The sequence below is a fragment of the Podarcis raffonei genome, chromosome 7 (genome assembly GCF_027172205.1).
Source record: "Podarcis raffonei isolate rPodRaf1 chromosome 7, rPodRaf1.pri, whole genome shotgun sequence".
In the NCBI taxonomy this organism is placed as follows: Eukaryota; Metazoa; Chordata; class Lepidosauria; order Squamata; family Lacertidae; genus Podarcis; species Podarcis raffonei.
Window position 1 is genome coordinate 49,077,470 of NC_070608.1, and position 16,119 is coordinate 49,093,588.

The window sequence follows — 16,119 nt, forward strand, 5'->3', positions numbered from 1 at the left end:
ATTGGCTTCCAATTAAAATTAGACAAGTGTTTCATTTTCTTGCTTTTAGCCAGCTACTGAAAATGTCTATATTTAATAGGGCATCCCCCCCCCAAAGTGTGACTCAGCCATTTTATAATGTATACTGAATTTGTGCAATTTGATGTTTTTAAGATTTGTTTTTACATTGCTGTGTGTACTATATGTTCTTTTTTATACCTTTATTGTAGAGTGCTTAAGAAACATTTGTTGGGAAGTGGTTTATAAATTCTTAAAGTAAGCAAATAAAAAAATAAGTCTGAGGAGAATTATACTGTGACAAAAACTTTTTTTGTATTTTTAAAAAATAACTTGGCCATTTAAAAAAATCATTATCTTGAATAGTCATAACATTTAAATATTATTTGTGTAATTTTATATTCAGTTAAAGGCGTTTGTTTGTGTGTGTGTGTGTGTGTGTGAGAGAGAGAGAGAGAGAGAGAGAGAGAGAGAGAGAGATGGAAATGATTGCACGCCCACTTTTTCCAGTTCCATTGTTTTGGTGCCTAATGATTTTCTGGATCAGTCAAAAGACTGGGCCAGTTTTTGGAATGAACTTCTATATCTGGATCTAGAAATTCCATTATCTTGGAATTCTGTATAGCTACACCAGCTTCCTCATCCCCAGTGTGATATAAATCATCAAGAAAAAGTATTATTCAATCTTTCATTTAAATAAAATCCCCCCTTCAGAAATTTAGATATTTTCTCCATGCCTGTAACTTGTTGCTGTGATAATCAGATCTCTGACATTCTAGGGGTATATAATCTGCAACTTCTGATCAAGCAATTCATGTGCACTGTGTAAAGAAAATATTTAGATTCCTGTATGGTTCTCTCTTTATGCCTACAAGGATATTAAGCCAGATTGTTCACTTTTTCAGGATGGACAAAAAACTTATTGTTAAAAATGATACTGCTCAATTTATTTATTTATTTATTTATTTAAGTTATTTATATACTGCTTAATCATTAATATTTCTAAGTGGTGTACATAAAAACAAATTATGTATACATTTAACATATTTTGGTTGGTGTTAGATACCATCTGTAAAACATCTTTATCAAATTTTCTTTTATTGCCTCATAAATAAAAGCTTCCATACCAGGTGCAAGTCTAGCCCCACATTGAACACGTTGCAGTAGTCTAGTCTTAAGCTTGCCAATGCATGAATCACTACAGCCAGGCTATCCTTGTCCAATAATGGTCATAGTTGGTGTACCAGATGCAGCTGGTGAAAGGCACTCATAAGAGCCAGTGCTGCCTGAGCCCTGAGTGACAAAGATGGATCTAGGAGAACTCCCAGACTGTGCACCCATTTTTCCCAGACAGAGTTACTCCATCCAGGGCAGGCAAATGACCATTCTCCCAGACACTGAAACCACCCACCCACTGTGCTTCCTATAATTTTCTTTAACCTGAATATATGACTCTTTTAAAAAATGGAGTTAATTTTATTTGTTTTATTTCACAGCCTTTTTATATTGCTAAACCTTTAAGTGGTTTACAGAAATAAACAAAACTATCAACAAATGACAGTTTTAAAACGGTTATTTAGAAACATTATTATTATTATTATTATTATTATTATTATTATTATTATTATTATTTGTACCCTGCCCTCCCCAGCCAAGACTGGGCTCAGGGTGGCTAACAACCGATATAAAAACAAATTGATTGAAATACAACTTAAAAAACAAGAGTAAAATACAGCATTAAAACATTAAAATGCAGCCTCATTTCAATGGAAACAAAAATCAAAAACGTTTTTTTGGGGATGAAAACGTCAAGTCTTCACCAAGGCTAACTATCCAGACTGGTCCTACATGTGCCAGAAAAAAGCCAGGGAAGTCCCTAAATAGGAGTTCCATCACAGGAGGATAAAGAAAAAAAGAAAGAGGGGAAGGGAATCAAATTGATTCCAAGCCAAAGGCCAGGCAGAAGAAAAATAATTGAACAAAACTATTAAAACACATATCAGCTTTCTATATGTCTGGATAGGTTTGCCTAAACTAAGCAGGCGCCAAAAAGAAGTACAAGTAAATAGGGAGTTCCAGAATGTACGGTATATTCCGCCACCCTAAAATACTGATTTCTTACAAGTGTATAATGAGTGTTAAGTACTGGTAACTGTCAGTTCCACAGATCAAAGTGGTTGAGTGGCTATACAGTGGTACCTCAGGTTAAGTACTTAATTCGCTCCGAAGGTCCGTTCTTAACCTGAAACTGTTCTTAACCTGAAGCACCACTTTAGCTAATGGGGCCTCCCGCTGCTGCCACGCCGCCGGAGCACAATTTCTGTTCTCATCCTGAAGCAAAGTTCTTAATCTGAAACACTATTTCTGGGTTAGCGGAGTCTGTAACCTGAAGCGTATGTAACCTGAAGCGTATGTAACCCGAGGTACCACTGTATATGGGGTAAGGCACTTTCACAAGTAAACTGGTCTCAAGCTGTTAACAGCTTTAATTACTAATAGTAACACTTTGAACTTGACCAGCTGACAAATCAGCAGACTTCAGACTAGAGCTCTTGTAAGTTGTCAAGGCCTCATTCCCTTCAACAACCTTGCTGCAGCATTCTGAACACTAATTGCAGTTTCCAAATCATGCACAAGGGGAACTTTATGTAGAGTGTGTTACAGTACAGTAATCCAGTCTTGAAGTCGCTAGTGCCTGAACTACCATGGTCAAGTTCTCCCTGCTCAGAAATGGATGTTACTAGCCACAAGCAGCTGGAGTAGGAGAGGACAGTGGGTGAAGAAAGAGCTGCTAGTGGAGGAGGGCCATTTTCCTATTTGGGAAACTCAGCAAACCTGCCGCACCTGGGTGTGGAGAGTGCAGTTGAATGGGACACAGCTGTGGGTACCTTGAGGAAGTACAATCCACCTTGGGCCTGCCCTTAAAATGCAAGTCTAGAGATGATGTCTAAAGTGATGTCCACTGTTTCCAGGATCTTGTCTCACTGTGAGACTTTTGTGGGTGAGCTGAGAGTTGTTGGACCCTGAGTGAGAACCCAGAGGCTGGGAGGGAGGGTGTGCCAAAAGGAAAATGAATATATTTGTATTAATGTAACTTTTTATATGTAACTGTATTTCTGTAATATTTTGTTAAAGTTATCTGTAGTTGCTTCATTTTTTTTGTACACTGTTTAGAGATATTTTTAATATATTAAGCGGTATAGAAATCAATCAGTCAAGTGGTAAAAGGCATTTCTTGCCACTAAGGCTACCTGATCCTTTGTTTACAAAACTGGATCCAGTAGCATCCACAGACTGCATTCCCGCTCCTTCAGGAGGAGCAGAACTCCATCTAGCAAAGGCAATTTACCAAATTCTTAGACACAGGAACAACTCATCCATGGTGCCTTCATCTTACTAGGATTCATGTTCAGCTCACTTTTCTTCATCCCACTACTGTGTCCAGGCACTGGACCACATGGCCTCTCCTGATTCAGATTGTATGGAGAAAGAGAGGCAAGTGTTATCGGTGTACTAATGATACCATGCCCCCCAAATCCTAATAACTTTCATCAGGGTGACCTGATGGTAATCTGTCAGGTTGAAGGTTGCATTCACATATAAGTAAAGAAGCATATCTTTTTCTAAGTCAAAAATTATGTCAACTTGCCAGGGTCTGACATAGGCACTAGAATTCAGCTTCTGGAGGTAGAGAATTATCCACAAGTAGCATACAGAATGATAGTCACTGTGTCAGTACAGTATAAGTCCCATTTCTTTGTTCATAATATACTGTACTTCAGCTCTACATGTATAATGAGCAAATGCAGTTATTAAATAAGCAAAATACCATTTCATCCTCTAAAATGAGAAAAATATTTAAAATTATATGTACTTTCTATTTTGGTTTAAATTAACATGTTGCTAAGACTTAAAAACAGAGACAATGAATGGAAAATATTTCAATTAAAAAAACCCAATAGTAAATAAAGAGCAGCATAAGGTAAAAGGTAAAGGTACCCCTGCCCGTACGGGCCAGTCTTGACAGACTCTAGGGTTGTGCGCTCATCTCACTCTAGAGGCCGGGAGCCAGCACTGTCCGCAGACACTTCCTGGTCATGTGGCCAGCGTGACAAGCTGCATCTGGTGAGCCAGCGCAGCACACGGAACGCCGTTTACCTTCCCGCTAGTAAGCGGTCCCTATTTATCTACTCGCACCTGAGGGTGCTTTCGAACTGCTAGGTTGGCAGGTGCTGGGACCGAGCGACGAGAGCGCACCCCGCCGCGGGGATTCGAACCGCCGACCTTTCGATCGGCAAGTCCTAGGCACTGAGGCTTTAACCCACAGCGCCACCCGCGTCCCAAAGAGCAGCATAAAGAGCAGCAATTAAAACTGTTCCAGCACAGGTTAAAATGTAAAGGCACTACAGTGTGAATGCTTTTACAATCTGGATAATGGTGACAGATGCAGATTATGAAGGTAGTATAAAAATTTGGTACTCTGTTCCAGAGTAAGCTTTATAATGCTGTAAAGATTGCCCTAACTTCGGTGGGGTGAGGGAAGAAGTGGCGCAAAACAATTTAATGCACTGGAATGAAAAACATACTGAGAATCAGGTGTATGAAGTATTTGGCCTGATTTTGGGATTGGTGGTGGGAACTATGTAACTAAGCTTTTGCAAGTGTTTAATAAACAGCGACCAAAATCAGGTAATTTTGCACTAAACTGTTTTCCCTTGTTTAGTATTCAGAGAGACAACACTTATGTTACCACCCATATTTGCTGCATGAACAATCTGTTGTAAAACATTCTGGCATTTTTCAGTGTGGCAGTATTGATATGCATCTGCCAAAAATATTATTAAATATAACTAAAATCCTAAATTAATAGTATATAGAAACTAGTGTTATAATAAAATCAAGCTTTTTTATTTCCAAATAATTTAAAATCATGTTTTAAAAACATTTTATAATCTAAAATGCATGAACAAATTTTAAAGCATTTGTTTTAAACCCAAGAAGCATAAGCACAACTATATAATTTTGTGACCATGTTTAGGGTAAAATAAAAATGTCAATCAAATAATGGTTAATAATGATATAATTTATTATTTATACCCCACCCATCTGGTTCGGTTTCGCTGGCCACTCTGGGTGGCTCCCAACTGAATAGTTCCCATTTAGGAAGGCGAGAATGAATATAAAGAAAATATGAATGCTGACTTAAAATTTAAAAAAATCTGCACCTTTCCTCAACAGTGTTTCATACTAATGTGAACTCTCAGGCTATTAGCTGACCAGTTAGCTGCTGTATGTTGTACAGTTCAATCTTTAAGCATGTTAACTTTTTTAAAAGGAGCACTTTGTTCAATAGGGACTACCTCAAGGAAGTATGTGTAAGATTGCAACTCAAAATTCATGTTACTGTTTTCTGACTCAGTTGACCATAAGGACATCAACTGTCTCAGGCCATAAAGTTGGAAGGGGAGGATTTGTTGATAGTATAGCTGTTGGATGCTCCCTGACTGGTATTGATCTATGACAGGGCCTTTCGGTTAGTGGGCTCCCATTTACAGATTGTTCTTCCTGATTAGGTGTAACTGTCCCCTTATTATTAATGTTTAGGTGGAATTTAAGTCCATTTCTGTTTACTCAGGCATTTGGTGGTTGACAGATTGTTTCTGGCAACTTTGAAATTATTATGAGGGTATTAGAGTTGTTTTTAACATTTTTGTATTGTTTTATTGGTTGTTTCCCATGCCTCCTTTTTCTCCAATGTGAAACATGACAAGTAAAGCAAGTAATGTTTGCTCTTATGCATAGGAAAAGGTACTGTAACAGGAGAGCTTGGGAGGAATGATTAGGGGAAAGAGCAAAGAAGCACTACTTCATCAAGCTCTGTCCACTGGTGTGGACAGCAAGCAGCAGAATAGTAATGAATATAATGACTTAAAAATGAGGGTGTGCAGGTACTTATGTACCAATCACACACAGAGAAGAATGCAGCTTGGAAATGCTATTGTTGCTCAAATGCTGTCTGTGGTATGATTGATAACCACTTTGTTTGATTACACTATTTGTGGCCTTTAATGGACAACCAGAGGCTTGCCATGGTTGCCCATTAGTCCGTGTTAGTTAATGCAGTGTACTATGAGTGAAAAATGTTCAGAAAATAGAACTGGTACAGAATATGGGGACTGAATTATTAATCAGGACTTGTCATGTGGAACGTTGTAACAATATTGATAAACCTTCACTTTCAAATTTGTTTCATGTTTCTGGATGCAATTCATTATGTTATTTTTGACCCATAAAGCCCTTACCAACATATGCAAGGGTATCTGAAGGAATAAAAGTTGCTCTCTGTTGTATAAATCTGCTCATGCATGGATATGATCATCTGATGTCCTGCTCTGGAGGTCCTTTGAAGTTAGGCTGCATCTCTGTTCATCAGTTGCTGGCAATCCCAGGGACAGTGGAGTATGGTGAAATTTTTCATAGGGGAACAGTTGGGGCCAGAGGTGCCAGTTTGCGAGGTTGATAAAGTGCACATGACATCAAGACATCCAAACATTTCACATGTGAGCATTGCACTTCTCTCTCTCAGCTGGGCAGAAGTCTCTTGCACTTTGGGACGGAGGCCAGGCCTCTGACAGGATGCTGGAGCCCTCCTGCCTCCTTCCCAAAGCCCAAAATTGTGGGAGGGCTCTTGGACCCATTGGAGCATTGTTCCTCCTCCCCTAAGCCAGGCAGAAGCTTCCTGGGCTTTGGGAAGGAGGCGCCAGGAGAACCTTTAGGGGATTAGCCTAGACCCCCTAGTCCAGTGCCCAGAAGGGGAGGGTTCTCTTGTGCTTGGTACCTGCTTTCAGGTTTCCCACAGGCATCTGATTGACCACTGTGAGAACATGATGCCGAACTAGAGATGGGCCATGGACCTGACCCAGCAAGCTCCTCTTATGTTTGTTATGGAGCCCTGATTAGACATAGATCTAGTGTCTATTCTATTATCTTCTGGACACCAGTTGAAAATGTTTCTATTACTAAACTTTTAGCAGTATTTAATTTCAGTCTTCTGGTTTTATTGCTGTTGCTGCTAGTTTTCAATTTAATTTTAGATGTAATTTTTAAAATCTGTTAATTGTTTTATTCTGTTTGTAATGTTTAATTTTGTTTGTAAGTTGCCTTAGAAACTAAGTGGAGAAAGGTGACAGATAAAATGCTTAACTTTTCACATTGTACTCTTTAGTATATTAAAATTAAAAGTATAACTAGTATTAGAGATGGAGCTACGAACTGCTGCATCCTAAATTATTTAAATTAGAGCTTTCATCTTGTTTAAGAAATCTTAGCTAATCATCAGATGTGGTAATCAATTAATACACATAAACTTACATGTAAAAGTTCATTTTCAAGGGAATAGTATAATTTGTTTCTTTTAGATAGTGTGCCTATGTATTGCTAAATGCACCAGTTTATAAGAAAAGCTTTTTGAGAGTAAAAGGAATATCTCTCTGCTAAAATGGTGGCTGCCATCTGCAGTTTTTATACATATTTGATCAAAATGTGTTGCATAGTTAATCAGGCATATCATTTAGTTGATTAGAACGATCTTTAACTGATTAAAAGTTTCACTGTACATTTGGAAAACTTTCTATCAGCTGGTGTTTAAAATACTGGGACTCCACTTCATGGATGTAGCTATGGTGTATAACTTGTAGGACTGACAGGGTACAGATCTCAACTATACATGACAAATGTATCAAATGATGAGGAACTCTGGTCTCCCATAAATTCCTGAAAGTGGTTCTACTACAGGAGTCTTGGGGGTATGCAATGGGATTCCTCTTTAACCCTTCCCCCTGCAGCCTCCAATCTGCTCCTGAGTGTTCCCCACTCCAGTATAAAAGATTGTTGGGGAAGGAGGGGAGAGGAAGTCCCATTTTCACAAGTGGAAGCCAGTTGTGCAAATTGAACGCCACAATTAAATATTACCCTTGAAGTGGATATGTAATACAAACAGACGCCTCTATGTAAAACTAACTCTTACAAAGGGATTTTCAATAGTGCTTAGTATCTTGCCATTTTATGTGGTTTTAAAGAAGAAAATTGAACTGAGTGATCTGAAATCCATTATAAATTTGCTATCAGTTTGCTACAGCATGGTTCTGTCTCATGTTCCCCTGCTTCGAGGTTGTGGTGAGGGCTAGATCAAACGCATTGAGTTCATGTGCGAGGTACCTTCAGTGCTGGAAAAAACCATGATTCCCCACCTAGGAAACTTAAAGATGTGTATAATATAACAGATACTTTGAAAGGCAATTCTTTCCCAATTTCTGTAAACCAGACTAGATGCCATGAGTATTTATTACCAGTTTCTGGTAACCAGAGAAGAATAGTGTTCTTGTACTTGGATTCTGCTTGCAGACTTCCTAGAGATATCTGCTTAGGCACTGTAAGAACAGGATGTTAGACTAGAAGGGCCATTGGCCTGATCCAGCAGGTTCTTCTTATGTTTTTAATGTGCCTCTTTAGATATTTTAAGGAATGCATTCATTGTTCAGTCATTCTCTTCCCCCTACCCTGGCCTGATAAAATGATCTTGTACTAAGATAATATTTGTGCCTATATCTGTATGAAAGCCCTTGTTGCTAAGTGATACAAAATTTTGTATCATCATGTAGTCATCATGGGTTGTCTAGTTCTGAGCCCCAGAGCAGTGTCTGGGAAGGAGTGGCCTTCAAGGATTCAGAAGTTGGTTATCCCTGTCTTAAGCAGGGCAGCAGGAGGAGTATATTGAAGCACCCATGCTGTTGTTTTTCCCCAAGCACCAGAATAGCATTGGAGCACTAAGCCCAAAGTGGCAAGAATGATTGCAATAGCATAGGCAAGGTCCTATAGACAGAAACCTCACACTTTTAGGCAAATTAGTGTGTTTCGCTCTTTTTCTTCTGGTTCTTAGAACCATACTGCCACAGACGGTGAATTCTTACCATATGTGCTAAATGATTCTGAACATGGTTTTTGGAAAAGTCTGTAAATCAAATGTTGGAAAATGGGTAGCAGACTTACAGCAATCATACTGCTTTGTGTGTAATCACAATTTTAACAATAGCACCCTTCATTTTTGTCATAATTTCCGTATGAGAAATCCTAAAAAATACTTTATTATTAATTTCATTTTTATACTGCTTTATATTCTTAATTAAAAAATATCGCAGCGGTTTACAACCTATATTAAAAGTCAAATAAAACAATCCAGAATAGAACATTACTGAAGAAAGTCAAGTATGCATTCAAAGCAACATAATTAACAATCATATGCTAGCAAATTCAGATCACCTACTTTAAATTAATTTGGAGCTCTTGTGCAGCAAACTCACTCCCCCAAAATATTGGACTTTTTTATATAAGAAAAATGATGGGATTCAATTGCTGGAATAGCCAGGCCACCCTGGTAATTGGGAATTTTTGTCAAAAGGTGACCAGGTGTGCAGCGTTGACTACATTAAAAAACACACACACTTATCTATAGACAGGATAAAACATGCCTTTAATCCTTACTAAGTATAATAAGAACTAAGGAATTCCCAGTTACTGCCTGAACTCTTGATCTCTTCAAAATGTGGGTGTATGCTGTTCAACATTGTCCTGCTCATCAAACATGAATTGTTTTTGTTTAGTCGTGTCCGACTCTTCATGACCCCATGGACGAGAGCACGCCAGGTATGGCCAGACCCCATGGACCAGAGCACGCCATTTTATTGGTGTCTAATTCAAACATGAATTAGACACCAATAAAATGATCTATGAATGCTTTAATATACTTGTTCTTAGCATCCCAATCAGTATCTCTTACCAGCACATATTAACAGCAGTTATAGCAATTTCAGAAGCCTACATTTCAGGCTTTATTTTGTTTCACTTTTCTTGTCCTGCACCATCTGATCTGATGTGCTCATCTGAAAATTAAGCATTAGAATAACCATCCAATTCTTCCTCAGCTATATGTTCACCATTCTCTGGACTTAATACCCAGTTTCAACACTGTTGGAGTTTGAACATGTTTGTGCATGTGAGCCCATTTGCCAAGCAAGCATGTCTGGGCAGTTCAGATGACTTGGTGCAATTGTACACTTGTAGGTAAAGCATGGCTTTGGGTGTTGGCAGACCATCCAGTATATGGTATATGGATGTATGATTTCAGGTGGCCCAAAGCTTATTTTGGGGTGCACACTCCCAGTTCCTTGTTCATTTCCATGTACATTGAATATTACTAGCCAAGTGTGGCACCCAAATGAAGCATTGGACCAGTGTTTCATACAGGATTCTCTTCCTTGAGGTAAGGGTGTATGTTTTGAGGTTGCTGGAAGCTTAGTTTGGGTACATAAACACACAATTTCTTTTTCATATGTGCGTACGTTGGGTATAACCACTAAGGGGGCCCTGGGTTAGATTTATATAAGTTGTTGTTGCACACAAAACTACATGATTGCTGCAGCACTACCACCTATATTCTATCTCTTGGGTGGCATAGCTGTTCGGGGGGACTGGCCAGAGGGGCACCATTGAGGCTCCCAGGCTGTGTGTAAGGTAAAGGTAAAGGTACCCCTGCCCGTACGGGCCAGTCTTGACAGACTCTAGGGTTGTGCGCTCATCTCACTATAGAGGCCAGGAGCCAGCGCTGTCCGCAGACACTTCTGGGTCACGTGGCCAGCGTGACAAGCTGCATCTGGCGAGCCAGCGCAGCACACGGAACGCAGTTTACCTTCCCGCTGGTAAGCGGTCCCTATTTATCTACTTGCACCCGGGGGTGCTTTCGAACTGTTAGGTTGGCAGGCCCTGGGACCTAACGACGGGAGCGCACCCCGCCGCGGGGATTCGAACCGCTGACCATGCGATCGGCAAGTCCTAGGCGTTGAGGTTTTACCCACAGCGCCACCCGCATCCCACTAAGGCTGTGTGTATGTGTACGCAAATGCGTGTGCAGCGGGGGGGGGGGCAAAATGGGTAAAAAAAAGCCTAGTTTCCCCACTGCATCATGTATGGTAAGAATTTCAGTCCTGGTTCATGGACTATCTAGAAAACTTGGCAAATAACTGCAACTGCAGTTTAATCACTGTCTCCCCTTCTTCCTGTAGATGGCAGCAAGGAATCAGTTTCTTTTGATAGCAGTAATTAAACCTTTCCAATTGTGACCCCTTCAGAATGTCAGTTTCTTTCCTCTAGTATCTCCCTCTCCCAGTCCCTGGGTCTGGTTGGCCCAGCTGTCCAATCATGTAGTGACCGTTCATCTTCCTCTGTTTTGGTGGAGCCATTCTAGTTACCTATATCTCATCACTTTTCCACTTTTATGTGCTGGGTTCCCCTATGTGGCGCTTGCATTCAGCTGTAATTCTTCTGCAATTGTAAGCAGCATAATGGGCCATTAATTAAATGAGAAATAGTATCCAAAGGTGCTTCAAATCTTCACAGTCTTGTCCAGATGAGGCAGAGCCATGGGTGATACCCACTGGGGCAAATTAAGAATCTCAGGACCCAAGAAGCTAAAATTTGTTTGGAAATACTTATTTTAAATGCATCAGCAGACCACCAGTGAATACATTTCAGCTCATGAAAGTTATTAGTATGGAAAGTCTAGGGCTTGCTGGACCAAGGTAGCTGCTTAATTTGAGAGTTCCTTATTCTAGTACCCAAATTACCCAATATGAAGCATAAAAAGTGATAAAACACAGCTAAAAATAGAAGTAAGCTTTGAAAGATGTCTCAAGGTTCTGACTGCTAAAGAAAAATATGGTTTAAAATGCTTCAAAGCGATACCTCTCGGTGAGGCTTCAGGATGCTCAGCAAATCTGCATGTAAGTGAAACTGACATGGCAGAAGGAAGGAAAGTGACAGCTCATGAAGGCGATAGATTTGAAGCCGAGCTACAGCAAATATTAGATAAGCATACACGGTGTATGAAGAGTGCATTGATAGAGGGTCGGAAAGCAGTGATGCAACCCTGGGGAGAAAAGGTAGAATTTATTTCAGCACAAGTGGAGTCAGTGACAGGAAAGACAGGCAAAGCACTGAATTTGAGCTTTAAGAAGAAAGAGAAAATAAAAGACATGAAAAAGCAGAAAAAGATATATACTGTACTTCAAGTTTCAGGACCCTGAAGACTTGAAGGAGGGCATGGAAGAGAATAAAATGACCAATGTTTAGTCACCTGATAGAATACACTTGCTTCACACACAGCTGAAAGAGTCAGACATTGACACAGTGCACCAAACACTGACGGCACTTAGAGTTATGATGTGATAATATGCTTTACAAGTTATGCTTTGAAACAGTAAGTATAGAACAGAAAAGGAAAGAAATTTAATAACACAGAAGTGATTTTCCAGCAGGACCTATGTATGAAAACCTAAAAACCCATGTACACTGCAATTACAAGAAAACATTCAAGTTATTTGTCCACAGTGATGGTGACATATCTTCTGAAGCAAGGAAAGCAAATTTGGTGGAATCATATACTGTAGACCAGAGTTTCCCAAACTTTTTCCAACCGTGGCCTCCTTTCGACCTTGTTTCCTCCCTGTGCCCCCCCCCCATGGGCATGGGGCAGGGGGTAGCTGCTCCCCATAAGTAAAAATCAATGCAAATAAATACAATATGTTCTGCCCCCCTAACAAAAGCCTGCCCCCAACAAAAATCCTGGCTACGCCCATGCCCTCCCCGTCCTACCTGTAGAAAGGTAGCTATTTAAAAGTTTTGTTTGTAAGAACATGTTTTATTTATTGTTTTATAATTTATTTAAAAATACCATTACATAAAATGATAGGAACATAATGAAATATTGTTGAAGCAGATAAACATAGAATCATGGAGCTGGAAGGAAGCCCAAGGGTCATCTTTCTAGTGCAACCCCCTGCAATGTAGGAAACTCCGCTGAAGCATCCATGACAGTTGGCCATCCAGCCTCTGCTTAGAAACCTCCAAGAAAGGAGAGTCCAGAACCTTGCAAAGGAGAACCTTCTTCCATGCATTTGAAAAAGTAAAGAATACTTATTTGACCCCAGTTATTGGACACAAGGGGGAACTACAGATACAGTCCAAAAGCCACACAGGGTGTTCTGTATATATGGGAGAATTTTTAAAAGCAATTTGTCCTCACTGACCTGGGGCAAAAAGATCTTGTCATGTGGAGGAGCCCTGGCTGCCTAGATAAAACACTATAGCCCCACACACCCTTGCCTGGGAGTAAGGCCCACTGAACTCAGTGCTGCTTTCTTCTGAGTAGACACTTAGTTATTTACTAGCTGCAAATCAGCAGCACCGGACAACCCCGTATAATTCAATAAATAGCAGAAAGATATACACCATTGCAAAATTAGTAAGAAACCCATAACAATTGTATTTTTGGGTGCCTAGAGGCCTTTGATTATCTAGAGTTACTTTTTATGTTCTGGCTGGTGCTACAGTTCATACAAGCACTCCAGACTAGTGTTTCTCATGTAAAGTGGTGGGCTAGCATTTCCCCCGCAATGTGTTAGGAACTGGTACCATATTCCCTGAAGCATGCCATCCAACCTAGGCTGTGATGGCGTTGCCATGGACCAGCAGCTGATGACTCAGGGACTGGCCCCGGTCTGTGAACTACCACTTTGAGTAGCAATGCTGTACGCCCTGTACTGGCTCTTTGTTGTGAGGTATGAGTTAATGTGTTCGATTACAGAACATTCAGCATGTATGAGCAGGTGTTGGAAAAGGTGTATTAATTGTCATTGCACTTAAGCAAATCATGCCTGAGTGTTTGATGTGCTAGAATGATGGGGTTATTAATTACTACATTGCATTAAAGAATGCTATGTGAATTATAGGTATATGCTAGAATGTTAAGTGTAAGATAATACAAGTGCTTTTAGAAAAATTGAACCTGAGAAAGTGTTTGTAGATATTTAACTCGAACATAGTTCTCTAGCATGCCTACTTAAAAAAAAAATTAGTTTTATCCCAAGCCAAATCTCCCTGTCTCGATAGAATTCTGACTAGAACCACATCACAGACATAAAGTTTTCAGTTATTGCAAAATTGTAATTGGGTTCACAGAATCATTACAATTATCTGCCTGCTCTCAAGCCTTCACTGTAGGCAGCTTGAAATTATTATTGACTCTCTTCTGCTGAAGTTGCAGTGGTGGTGTGCATCTGTAGAGAGTGAATATAAGAACTCAGGGTTATATCCAGTGATGTTGCTTTGTCCACACAAGGACTTTCATGTGTGCAGCGGACATTCCCCTCCCTCTCCCCACCCGCTAAATCTGTTCTGGGGTTTTGCCAATCCAGTCCTTTCTAAATATTTAGAATACAACCTCCATAAACCCCATCTAATATAGCCAAAAGTCAGGGATGGTGGGAGTTGTCCAAACACTTGGAGGATACCAAGCTGGAGTTGACTGGATTAGTAGATGATACCTGTGGTGACTTGCTAGTCCCTGAGCTCAGTATCAAGCCAGAAAATAAGACAATACACATTGTGCTATATGATGACCACTGAACATGTTATTTGCATAATTATTTCCCTAAACAAGCTGCTTTTCATAAAGCAATCATAAGTTCATTTTCAATACATGTTTCCTTTAAAGTTAAAATTGAATTATAAAGCACATTATTTTAAGCTTTTTACTGTTTGTGACTTGCTGCAGATAAAATAATGGGTTTGTTCTTTCATTGCCATGTGTTGAGTATGTTGGCGTCCTGTGCATTAATAATTTGGGCTCATTCTCTATGTACCGTTGATGAGGCGGGTGGGTGCAAGAATGCAGTGAGAATGTTGGTATTGCTATTATTTCTTGTTTGTACTGCTATTACTTTGCTTTTTTCTCTTCTGTCGTGAGTTCATAGGATTCCACCAAGTTATGCTGATGTAATCCTACTGTAACTGGTATCAAGGACCGTAGCATAATGGAACTAGGCTCCAAGATATGCATACTAAGAGATTCTGTGTGGTTTATTGACTGGTTCACAAATGCATATTCCTCATCTAATTACTGCAGCAAGCAGTAGTGACTATATGTATGAATGAGCCATCACAAATCAAAGTGTATGAATAGAAGTTTCATATTATCTCACATCATCGCTCCACAGTTTTTTCCAATGCAGTATTTTATACATTCATATGCAAGTCATCAGGCATTGAATATGTAACATATGAAAAATGTTAATTGAAAAATAGCATGGCACTAACATTATCATTGCTGCTTTCTGAGTAGAACCACACTGAGAGTGTGTGTTAAGCAATATTTTATTTTCAATTACACAGTAATATAGCTAGAAGTATTTAGGAAATAAAGTTAAGATTTATTAGAGCATTTGTTTACCATATTTGTATTTTGAGAAAATGGATGGATACAATTCTTAATTATCTTATTTACTTTAGTAATTGTAATAATTTCTATTTAGATCTGCTTTGGATATTTCATACTAACTACAGTAAGCTGACGTCAAGTTTGAATAGTGCTGGCAGTCTGGAACTAACAACTGTGATTCCACTTTAGGTAATCTTTTGTTTGTTATCTCACTTGTCACAGCTTGGCATTTTTTTTTTTTTTTGAAAAATGGAAATCCATGACTTCTTATTGTGAACCTTTTACTTTCTGAAATTAAAAAAGGAATGTTTGTGCAGATTGAAGCAACATTTCAGGATTTGGAGGTACAATCCATCAGATCAGATAAAATATTTCATTTCTAAACCCACAATTAAGTAAAAGCCTCTTAGAATTTGATGCCATTTAAAAAACTAGTGGTAAAGCTAAGGATGTCTACAGAAGCTTAGTCTCCAAAATACACATTTTAATTGAAAGTTCTACAGGTGCTAATTTGGGGCTCAAAAATTGTGGGAGCAAAGCTTAAAAGGAGAAATGGAAGGTCACTCCTGGAATGCAACTTGGCAAGGAACCCTTTTAGGTCAATTTCAGTGTATATGACAGAATACTCTATAAAACTGTTGCTTGGATGGATGGTCCTAAACTTTGGTTATAGTGATGTATATAATGCACAGTCTGTTACTGGCGGCTTGTATACAAAGAGGGATATGCTTCCATTTAGGGTGGGAATGAAGACGACCATTTTTGGAATATGGTTATAGGAGAAATGAGGGGAA

The 16,119-nt window shown here is 39.3% G+C and overlaps 1 protein-coding gene across 4 annotated transcripts in view; it reads left to right on the forward strand.

Annotated features, from left to right (window-relative positions):
* ANKRD12 (ankyrin repeat domain 12) overlaps positions 1–16,119 on the forward strand; it is a 50,118-nt gene that overhangs the window by 3,047 nt on the left and 30,952 nt on the right. For 3 of the 4 annotated variants that reach the window (XM_053396520.1, XM_053396519.1, XM_053396521.1), the window contains exon 2: positions 15,420–15,514. The exons of the other annotated variant lie outside the window; for it this stretch is intronic. The gene's annotated coding sequence lies outside the window, so the exon portion shown is untranslated. The remainder of the gene's footprint in view (positions 1–15,419; positions 15,515–16,119) is intronic. 4 annotated transcript variants of the gene reach the window in all.